A 12138-nucleotide genomic window follows, 5' to 3' on the forward strand; every position below is an offset into this window, starting at 1 on the left:
AAAATTCCGACAAATTTTCGCAAAACTTCGTTTTTCACCTCTAACTTCTACATTTTTCAACCGATTCAACCCATTCCAACTTTCAACTGTTCATCTTTTGCCTACCTATTCCACAACTTCCCACTTACCACAAACTTCACATCTTTTATTTTGAAATTCAACCAAAATTCTCTAAAATTTCGTTTTTCTACTCTAATTTCCACATTTTTCAACCGATTCAACCCATTCCAACTTTCAAGTGTTCATCTTTTGCCTACCTATTCCACAACTTCCCACTTACCAAAAATTCCACATTTTCAAATTTGAAATTCAACCAAAATTCTCTAAAATTTTGTTTTTCTACTCTAATTTCTACATTTTTCGACCGATTCAACCCATTCCAAATGTATTCACCTTATGCTTCCCACATTCACTCCCATTCACCCCCACTTCCACTACGCTTACACATTCAACCCTTGACCCCCAATTCCAGTGTGGCGGCCATCTTGGATTGACCCTAAAGTGCCCCCAATGAACCCAAAATGAACCGGAAGTGCCCCAAATCAAACCGGAAGTGACCCCAAATACACTGGAATTGACCTCAGGTAAACCGGAAGTGACCCCAGATCAAACCGGAAGTGACCCCAAATGTACCAGAAGTGACCTTTTTAGACCGGAAATGACCCCTAATAAACCGGAAGGGACCTCAGACGAACCGGAAGTGACCCAAATTAAACCGGAAGTGACCCAAATAAACCGGAAGTGACCCAAATCAAACCGGAAGTGACCCCTAATAGACCGGAAGTGACCTCAGGTAAACCGGAAGTGACCCCAAATGAACCGGAAGTGACTTTTTTAACCGGAAGTGACCCCAAATAAACCGGAAGTGACCTCAGCTAAACCGGAAGTGACCTATATTAAACCGGAAGTGTCACAAATAAACCGGAAGTGACCCAAATTAGACCGGAAATGACCCGAATCAAGCCGGAAGTGACCTTATTTCAACACTGAGTGGCCCAAATAGCTACATTTGCGCTAACTTTTTCGTTTTTTGTCTGATTTAACCCGTTTCAACATTTTTACCCCAAAAGTGAACCTCCTGAGGCCTTTTTTTTTTTTGTTTTGTTCCAAATTTAGAAAGATTTTGGCGCAATTGCTTTTTTTTATTTTCCCATTCATTCTCTATGGGGATTCAACATTTGCTCTAATTTCTACATTTTTTAACTGATTCAACCCGTTCCAACTTTCAACTGTACATCTTTTGCCTACCTATTCCACAACTTCCCACTTACCAAAAATTCCAAATTCGAAATTCAACCAAATTCTCCAAAATTTCGTTTTTCTACTCTAATTTCTACATTTTTCAACCGATTCAACCCATTCCAACTTTCAACTGTTCATCTTTTGCCTACCTATTCCACAACTTCCCACTTACCAAATATTCCAAACTTTCAATTTTGAAATTCACCACAAATTCTCCAAATATTCTACATTTCTCAAGTAATTCAACACGTTTCAACATCGTTCGGCAGCATTCCCCGAAAAAGTTATTCATACATTTCGCCTTCACACGCAATTTCTCCAGAAATTGCAAAATTCTAGTTAGTGTGAAGGTGAAGACCTTCACACTATTGTTATTCCTGTACTTTATTATTATTATTCAACATCTTCCGCTCACTTTTTTGTCCATTAACTACTTCCACATACTTCAACCGATTCACTCCATTCCACTTTTCACTTATTCCAAATATTCATGGCATGGGTGCTCACATTTTTCTCGTTCCAAAAATTTTCCGTTTTCGCAAAATTCACAAATTTACGGCGATTTTTGCCCCATTCATTCTTAATGGCAGATTCAACATTTCACATTTACGTTGTTGCTGTTTGAAATTCACATAATTCAACACATTCAAATCACATTGGGGACATTCCCAAACTTGCCAAATTCAACATTTTCACGTTTTCATCTTTTATTTTGAAATTCATACCCAATTCCTTTTTCCCTTTTCCCTTCTCATTTCTACATTTTTCAACCGATTCAACCCATTCCAACTTTCAACTGTTCATCTTTTCTCTACCTATTCAACAACTTCCCACTTACCAAAAACTTCACTTTTTTATTTTGAAATTCACACCCAATTCCTTTTTCCCTTCTCATTTCTACATTTTTCAACCGATTCAACCCATTCCAACTTTCAACTGTTCATCATTTTTCTACCTATTCCACAACTTCCCACTTACCAAAAACTTCACGTCTTTTATTTTGAAATTCACACCCAATTCCTTTTTCCCTTCTCATTTCTACATTTTTCAACCGATTCAACCCATTCCAACTTTCAACTGTTCATCTTTTCTCTACCTATTCAACAACTTCCCACTTACCAAAAACTTCACTTCTTTTATTTTGAAATTCACACCCAATTCCTTTTTCCCTTCTCATTTCTACATTTTTCAACCGATTCAACCCATTCCAACTTTCAACTGTTCATCATTTTTCTACCTATTCCACAACTTCCCACTTACCAAAAACTTCACGTCTTTTATTTTGAAATTCACAACCAATTCCTTTTTCCCTTCTCATTTCTACATTTTTCAACCGATTCAACCCATTCCAACTTTCAACTGTTCATCATTTCTTTACCTATTCCACAACTTAACAAAAACTTCACATCTTTTATTTTGAAATTCACACCCAGTTCCTTTTTCCCTTCTCATTTCCACATTTTTCAACCGATTCAACTCATTTCAACATCATTCTGCAACATTCCTTAAATATTTATTCAACTTCTTCACCTTCACACGCAATTCCTTCAGGAATTGCAAATTCTAGTTATTATTGTGTGAAGGCGAAGGCCTTCACACATATGTTATTCTACACCATTCTCTATTATTATTATTCTCTTTTATTCTCCTCACTTTTTTGACACGTTTCATCTGCCACATAATTCATCCGATTCACTCCATTCCACTTTTCACGTATTCCAAATATTCACGCGACGAGCGCTTGTATTTTTCTCGTTCCGAAAATTTACCGATTCCGCAAAATTCCCAAAATTCCGACAAATTTTTCCCCATTCATTCTTAATGGCACATTCGACATTTCACATTTACGTCGTTCCAATTTGAAATTCACATCATTCAGCACATTCTAATCACATTCGGAAGGATTCTCGACATTCCCAAAATTCCCAAATTCGAAAATTTCACGTTTTCACGTTAAAAATTCCGACAAATTTTCACAAAATTTTGTTTTTCAGCTCTAACTTCTACATTTTTCAACCGATTCAACTCGTTCCAACTTTCAACTGTTCATCTTTTGCCTACCTATTCCACAACGTCCCACTTACCAAAAACTTCACATCTTTTATTTTGAAATTCAACCAAAATTCTCTAAAATTTCGTTTTTCTACTCTAATTTCTACATTTTTCAACCGATTCAACCCATTCCAACTTTCAACTGTTCATTATTTTTCTACCGATTCCACAACTTCCCACTTACCAAAAGCTTCACATCTTTTATTTTGAAATTCACACCCAATTCCTTTTCCCTTCTCATTTCTAAATTTTTCAACCGATTCAACCCATTCCACCTTTCAACTGTTCATCATTTTTCTACCTATTCCACAACTTCCCACTTACCAAAAACTTCACGTCTTTTATTTTGAAATTCACACCCAATTTCCTTTTCCCTTCTCATTTCTACATTTTTCAACCGATTCAACCCATTCCAACTTTCAACTGTTCATCATTTTTCTACCTATTCCACAACTTCCCACTTACCAAAAACTTCACATCTTTTATTTTGAAATTCAACCAAAATTCTCTCAAATTCCGTTTTTGTACTCTAATTTCTACATTTTTCAACCGATTCAACCCATTCCAACTTTCAACTGTTCATCATTTTTCTACCATATTCCACAACTTCCCAAATACTTCACATCTTTTATTTTGAAATTCACACCCAATTCCTTTTTCCCTTCTCATTTCTACATTTTTCAACCGATTCAACCCATTTCAACTTTCAACTGTTCATCATTTTTCTACCTATTCCACAACTTCCCACTTACCAAAAACTTCACATCTTTTATTTTGAAATTCGCCACAAATTCTCCAAATATTCTACATTTCTCAAGTAATTCAACACGTTTCAACATCGTTCGGCAGCATTCCCCGAAGAAGTTATTCATACATTTCGCCTTCACACGCAATTTCTCCAGAAATTGCAAAATTCTAGTTATTATTCTATTTTATTCCCGCCACTTTTTTGTCCCGTTTCATCTTTCACATAATTCATCCGATTCACTCCATTCCACTTTTCACGTATTCCAAATATTCACGACATGAGCGCTTGTATTTTTCTCATTCCGAAAATTTTCCGATTCCGCAAAATTCCCAAAATTCCGACAAATTTTTCCCCATCCATTCTTAATGGCACATTCGACATTTCACAAAATTTCGTTTTTCACCTCTAACTTCTACATTTTTCAACCGATTCAACCCATTCCAACTTTCAACTGTTCATCTTTTGCCTACCTATTCCACAACTTCCCATTTACTAAAAATTCCAAATTTTCAAATTTGAAATTCAACCAAAATTCTCTCTAATTCCGTTATTCCACTCTAATTTCTACATTTTTCAACCGATTCAACCCATTCCAACTTTCAACTGTTCATCTTTTGCCTACCTATTCCACAACTTCCCACTTACCAAAAATTCCAAATTCTCAAATTTGAAATTCAACCAAAATTCTCTAAAATTTCGTTTTTCTACTCTAATTTCTACATTTTTCGACCGATTCAACCCATTCCAAATGCATTCACCTTATGCTTCCCACATTCACTCCCATTCACCCCCACTTCCACTACGCTTACACATTCAACCCTTGACCCCCAATTCCAGTGTGGCGGCCATCTTGGATTGACCCTCAAGTGCCCCCAATGAACCCAAAATGAACCGGAAGTGCCCCAAATCAAACCGAAAGTGACCCCAAATAGACCGGAAGTGACCTCAGGTAAACCGGAAGTGACCCCAAATCAAACCGGAAGTGACCCCAAATGTACCGGAAGTGACCTTTTTAGACCGGAAATGACCCCTAATAAACCGGAAGTGACCTCAGACGAACCGGAAGTGACCCAAATTAAACCGGAAGTGACCCAAATAAACCGGAAGTGACCCCAAATAGACCGGAAGTGACCCCAAATAGACCGGAAGTGACCTCTGGTAAACCGGAAGTGACCCCAAATCAAACCGGAAGTGACCACAAATGAACCGGAAGTGACCTTTTTAGACCGGAAGTGACCCCAAATAAACCGGAAGTGACCTCAGCTAAACCGGAAGTGACCTGTTTTAAACCGGAAGTGACCCAAATAAACCGGAAGTGACCCAAACTAGACCGGAAGTGACCCGAATCAAACCGGAAGTGACCTTATTTCAACACTGAGTGGCTCAAATAGCTACATTTACGCTTACTTTTTCGTTTTTTGTCCGATTTAACCCGTTTCAACATTTTTACCCCAAAAGTGAACCTCTTGAGGCCGTTTTTTTTTTTTTCCAAATTTAGAAAGATTTTGGCGCAATTGCTTTTTTTATTTTCCCATTCATTCTCTATGGGGATTCAACATTTGCTCTAACTTCTACATTTTTTAACTGATTCAACCCGTTCCAACTTTCAACTGTACATCTTTTGCCTACCTATTCCACAACTTCCCACTTACCAAAAATTCCAAATTCGAAATTCAACCAAATTCTCCAAAATTTCGTTTTTCTACTCTAATTTCTAAATTTTTCCAGTAGCCAAGAAGCCCGCCATCACAGGTCTGAATGACTATAGACCCGTCGCACTGACATCTGTGGTCATGAAATCGTTCGAGAGGTTAGTGCTGAACCACCTGAAGGAGGTCACGGGCCCCCTGCTTGACCCCCTCCAGTTTGCCTACCGGGCAAACAGGTCAGTGGATGATGCGGTCAACATGGGACTGCACTACATCCTGCACCGCCTGGACACCCCAGGAACGTACGCCAGGATCCTGTTCGTGGACTTCAGCTCGGCGTTCAACACCATCGCCCCTGACATCCTCCAACAGAAGCTCATCCAGCTTGCGGTGCCTGCCTCCACCTGTCAGTGGATCACCAGCTTCCTGACCAACAGGAGACAGCGTGTGAGGCTGGGGGGCATCACATCTGACACCCGGACCACCAACACTGGAGCCCCTCAGGGTTGCGTCCTCTCCCCACTGCTCTTCTCCCTCTACACCAATGATTTCTCCTCAGGTGACTCCCCTGTGAAGCTCCTGAAGTATGCAGACGACACCACTCTCATCGGACTGATCCAGGACGGTGATGAGACTGCGTACAGACAGGAGGTGGAGCGGCTGGTCCACTGGTGCAGTCAAAACCATCTGGAGCTGAACCCGCTCAAGACCGTGGAGATGACAGTGGATTTCAGGCGAGACCCTTCACCACTTTTACCCCTCACTATCCGCAGTAATACTATTCTTTCCACAGACACCTTCAAGTTCCTGGGAACCACAATCTCTCGGGACCTGAAATGGACCGGCCACATAGACTCTGTCCGGAAGAAGGCCCAGCAGAGGCTGTACTTCCTGAGACAGCTCAAGAAGTTCAACCTGCCGCGAGAGCTTCTGAAGACCTTCTACACTGCCATCATCCAGTCTGTCCTCTGCACCTCCATCACTGTCTGGTTTGGATCGGCCTCCAAACAAGACAAGCACAGACTACAACGGACAATCAGAACTGCAGAAAAGATCATTGGAATCAACCTCCCATCTATCCAAGACTTGTACCTGTCCAGGACCAGGAATCGGGCAAGGAACATCTCTACAGACCCTTCTCACCCGGGTTGCAGTCTGTTTGAACTACTCCCCTCCGGACGGCGTTATAGAGCTCGGTACGCCAAAACCAGCAGACACAGAGACAGCTTCTTCCCCCAGGCTGTTGCTCTGATGAACACACACCACTCATAGAGTCTCAGAGACATTACTGTGCAATAACATCCTGCTCCTCACACCTTTTTGAATTTGTCTACACTGTTTTTTCCATTATTCACATGTCCTGAATGTTGTTAGTCACCTAAATGTTGAACAGAGGGTGTGTTTCTACCGAAGTCAAATTCCTTGTTCGGCACGCTCAAACCTAAATTAAACCAAAAGTGCCCCAAAGAAACCGGAAATGACCCGAATCAAACAGGAAGTGACCTTATCTCAACACTAAGTGGATTCGGATGCAACAAATATATCGAACACAATGGTTTTCTCTATTCTCAAGCATACTGTAATATAAATACATTTTGATGTTAAGTAGACAAACAACGCATCCTATGTTGAAAAATCAATGGACATTTTGGGGTTAAATTGTTGCGTTGGAAAGTGACGTCACCACGCCAAGTCTCGCGTGAGTTATACCCGCTTATCGCGATTGTTGCAGCCCGCGCGCAGTGGTCAGTCACAGACGGCGGTTATCGACAGAGACTGTTGCTGTGATTGTGTGCGTGTTTGCCAAAAAGTAAGTATAGCCATTTAAGTGTTACATTGTTTACTGTTGTGCTGTTTGTCTGCTCCCAGATTGTTTCGTGTGTGCGCCGTTTGGTTGGTAGCTTCGGCGATGCTTTACATAAGAAGTCGTTTATTTGGTTTATTTTCTCAGTGAAGCATTGCCGCTAGCTAGCTAGCATTAGCGAAACGTCCAATAGCAACTACCTTAGTTGCAGCTTGGCTCCGGAGTTCAATAGGCGTAAACAGGTTCAACATAATAAGCGGTTGCTGTGTCGAATTAAATATTTTATATTAAACTTTGATTATTTCAATAAACGCAATAGTATGTTTATAAATGTCTTTATTTCATCGGGACTTTTACGATGGCGCACGGCGACCGGATATGACGTCGCATTGTAGTTTTCTCCTCGCGTTTACTTGTACGCCACAAATCGGCGATCAAATATGACGTCACATTGTAGTTTTTGTTCCGTCGTGTTTATTTGGATGCAACAAATATATCGAACACAATGGTTTTCTCTATTCTCAAGCATACTGTAATATAAATACATTTTGATGTTAAGTAGACAAACAACGCATCCTATGTTGAAAAATCAATGGACATTTTGGGGTTAAATTGTTGCGTTGGAAAGTGACGTCACCACGCCAAGTCTCGCGTGAGTTATACCCGCTTATCGCGATTGTTGCAGCCAGCGCGCAGTGGTCAGTCACAGACGGCGGTTATCGACAGAGACTGTTGCTGTGATTGTGTGCGTGTTCGCCAAAAAGTAAGTCTAAGTGTTACATTGTTTACTGTTGTGCTGTTTGTCTGCCCCCAGATTGTTTCATGTGTGCGCCGTTTGGCTGGCAGCTTCGGCGATGCTTTACATAAGAAGTCGTTTATTTGGTTTATTTTTTCAGTGAAGCATTGCCGCTAGCTAGTTAGCATTAGCGAAACGTCCAATAGCAACTACGTTGATTGCAGCTCGACTCCGGAGTTCAATAGGCGTAAATAGGTTTAACCTAAGAGGCGGTGGCTGTGTCGAATTAAATATTCTATATTAAACTTTGATTCTTTCAATAATCGCAATAGGGACTTTTACGGTGGCGCACGGCGACCAGATATGACGTCACATTGTAGTTTTTTCCCCCCTCGTGTTTACTTGTAGGCCACAAATCTGCGACCAAATATGACGTCACATTGTAGTTTTATTACGTCGCGTTTACTTGGATGCAACAAATATATCGAACACAATGCTTTTCACTATTAAGCATACTGTAATATAAATAAATTTTGATGTTCAGTAGACAAACAACGCATCCTATGTTGAAAAATCAAAGTACATTTTGTGGTTAAATTGTTGGAAAGTGACGTCACCACGCCAAGTCTCGCGTGAGTTATATCCGCTTATTGCGATTGTTGCAGCCCGCGCGCAGTGGTCAGTCACAGACGGCGGTTATCGACAGAGATTGTTGCTGTGTGTCACTTCCAGTTTATTTGGGGTCATTTGGGGTAATTTCTTTATGGCAGAAATGCATGGCGTCTTTCTCCCTGCTGTCCCTGTGGAAGTTTGAACATTTTCTCCAAACATAAGAAGATTCACGTTTTTATGCTGTATTCTATCTTATTTTTCATTGGTTGAGTTTGTGTGCAAGACATATTTAAAATTCCCACACCAAAATATTTGTTTGTATTTAAAAATAATATACTTTTAAAAATTTTACATTTGATGGAAATGTATGTTCAAGTACAGTACAGTAACTGATTTTTCTCTCTCTCTCTCTCTCTCTCCCTCTCTATGCAGGTGAATTGCTTTGATCAGGTAAGGTGTGGATTATAATTATTTAATTTCACTAATGGCATCAGACGCTTTCAGACCGATTTATAGTTTTTGCGGCAACAAAATTCTTTCTTCATGCTCATGATTTTTAAAGGATTTTGAAAATACTAGACTAAAGAGAAAGTAGGTTTTGGTGTTACATAGAAAGGGCTCTGAAAAAATACTGTCACAAAGATTCGAGTTTTTTTTTTGTGGGAGAGATTTGGCATACATTACAAAGTTTGTTGTGGTGGTGCTTGACACATTGTCCAAACTGTTACTTCCCAATTTGAACACTAGGTGTCATCCAAGTGACATTAAAAAGCTGATGTGACAATTGTATCAGTTTGTATGGTGGCAGGAGCATCCCCAGTTGTGACCACTGTGTGGATGTGTTTGAAGTGAATCATATTCAAATGTTTATGTTCTGTTCTTGCTTAATTTTGTTTAAGTAGATTGTGTGCTAGAAATATTAAAAATATCAAAATATGTGTATATTTTAAATAGTCCTGCAACATTTTGTATGTTCAAGTACAATAACTGATTCTCTTTTTGTCTCTGTTTGCAGAGTTCATTCGCTTTGACCAAAGGTGAAGTGCCCATTATATCCAGCCAGCTAACCATGCTTCCACCCATTATGCAATAAAAGTTTCATAGTGATGTTTAACTGTAAAAAATGCTGTTTGTTCTTTGTACAACATACAATTAGATGCAGAGATCCTGTCACCTGTTTGTAAATGCGTTTATACATTGAATGTACAAATGCTATTGTTAGGAATATTACAATCTTTTAGCATTTACTGTTGTGCATTTTATCATTCATTTTATGTGGCCACATAATAAACATGTTTTTCTGCAAAGAATTGCTAACCAAATTTCACATTTTATTATAAATTGTCATGCAAATTTAATTTAAGTCAATTTCTAGTATACGGCGGTTCAGCAGTGACAGTAAAAATAAGGTTGCAGTGCCACCATTTTTAAAGCTGACGTGACTTACAAGAGAAGTAGAAAGATGGTACCGTTGTAACAAATATTTAACACTGTGGTTGACTTTTATGCTTTTTGTACCCCTTCTCCCCAGGCTGCCGACTGAGTCCCAACCCACCCCACCCCAACCCTCTTTATCGCTGCTCCACCTTTTGTCTCTGACTTCTTTCACTCACTGTCCATCTTGTGGTGTTGATAAGACAATTTGTGGTGTGGATAAGACAATCTGACTTGTGGATGAGACAATCTGACTTGTGGATAAGACAATCTGACTTGTGGATAAGACAAAAACCCTTTTTGGGCTGTGCATTGAAATATATCCCCTTGCATCGGGGCCCAACTGTTGAGACTTCTTTATTACCTGTTGTGTGGAATCCAATTGAGAAAAGTGCAAGACGCGAGCCATGCCACGCAAAAGCAAGAAGGCGCAAGCTGCCAAGGTAAGCTGGCAACAGCGTAAAAACAACACAGACTCTGGAAGTGCAGATAAACCAACAACTGCCAAAGAATTGATGGCCACTGAACCTGGAAACTCTATGGAGGTAATGATGTCTACATCTCATGATCCTGTAACATGTGTTTTGGCATCCTACAGTCAAGCGCATCCAAAGTATGCTGATTCCAGAAACAGTCAGTGTGCTGCAAACTCTGCTACATTTCTAGCTTTCCTGCAGGAGATAGACAATGTGACCAGTGCTCACCTGGACCTTGTTCTCGATCGAGGCAATGAGCTCTATGTGGCTACTGTGGCTGTGCTGAAAACAGAAGGGCGGTATGAACATCATCATTTGGCAACCGATGAAATCCCATCCATTGTGAATGGCTTTCACAAACAACATGTGTTAATAAAGTATCAGTCAATGTATGGTCTTTTCAAATCCTCTATTGCTGATGTGGCATTTATGATGCTCTGTGACGGACTTCAGTGCCTGGTGTCAGAGGTAAATTATGCTCTTTTGGTTATGAATTCATTGTTTATTGCTGTATTCCGAAACCACCAAGGCAGATATGGCTATTTTGATCCACACGCCAGAGAACGTGATGGGCTCCCTCCGCCCTCCGGTGCACCGCGTGGTACAGCTGTCATGATGCTTTTTACATGTTTGAACGATCTGATAGATAAGCTCATACAGGTTTTCACTCTGGCTGGGGCCGCTCCCACTACTCAATATGAATTGATGCCGGTAAGGTTTCAACCTGTTGACAATGCAAGTGACCGTGAAATGGCGATTGATGCAGAATCATCTCGTATGACAACACACAATGATTTGTTAAGCACGTCTGCTGCTGAGATGACACAGCGTATGGTGACGGGTGAGCCCAAACCATGTGCGAGCAAACCCGAGTCCATTGAAGGGGTACATGACAACGGTGAGGTGGTATGTACACAGCAAAAACAAACACGAGATGTGTTGAAAATTGCAAAATCTAAAAGGAAAACATTTAAAAGACGAACTCAAGCCCAAGAAAAGATACTTGATAAAGCTATGGCGAGACTCACAAAACAAGAAAAAAGGCGAATAAACGCAAACATGAAAAGTAAGGAAAGATACTGCCAAACTCCAGAGATTAGACAACGTAAGAAGTCTTACATCGTGACTCGCTACCAGCAAGACTCTGATTTCCGTGTAAAACAAAAGTCGTTCGCAGTCGACCGCTATCGCAAACATGACACAATTAAGATGAAACAGCGCGCCTACATCAGTCAGAGGTACAGTCACGATGATACATTTCGGACCAAAAAGTGTTCCTTCATCAAGGAGAGGTATGGTAATGATGGTGAATTTCGGCGCAAACAGCGCTTTTTCATCAAGCAGAGATATGGTAATGATGATGAATTTAGGTGCAAACAGCGCTT

The 12138-nt window shown here is 40.3% G+C and overlaps 1 long non-coding RNA gene across 1 annotated transcript; it reads left to right on the forward strand.

The window, feature by feature from the left end:
• Window positions 1-10392: 10392 nt before the first annotated feature.
• On the forward strand, window positions 10393-11145 carry LOC133149978 (uncharacterized). The gene is made up of 2 exons (XR_009713710.1): window positions 10393-10822; window positions 10944-11145. It is a non-coding gene; the product is annotated as an uncharacterized LOC133149978 (long non-coding RNA).
• Window positions 11146-12138: the final 993 nt, after the last annotated feature.

The sequence above is a fragment of the Syngnathus typhle genome, linkage group LG2, assembly GCF_033458585.1.
Source record: "Syngnathus typhle isolate RoL2023-S1 ecotype Sweden linkage group LG2, RoL_Styp_1.0, whole genome shotgun sequence".
NCBI lineage: Eukaryota > Metazoa > Chordata > Actinopteri > Syngnathiformes > Syngnathidae > Syngnathus > Syngnathus typhle.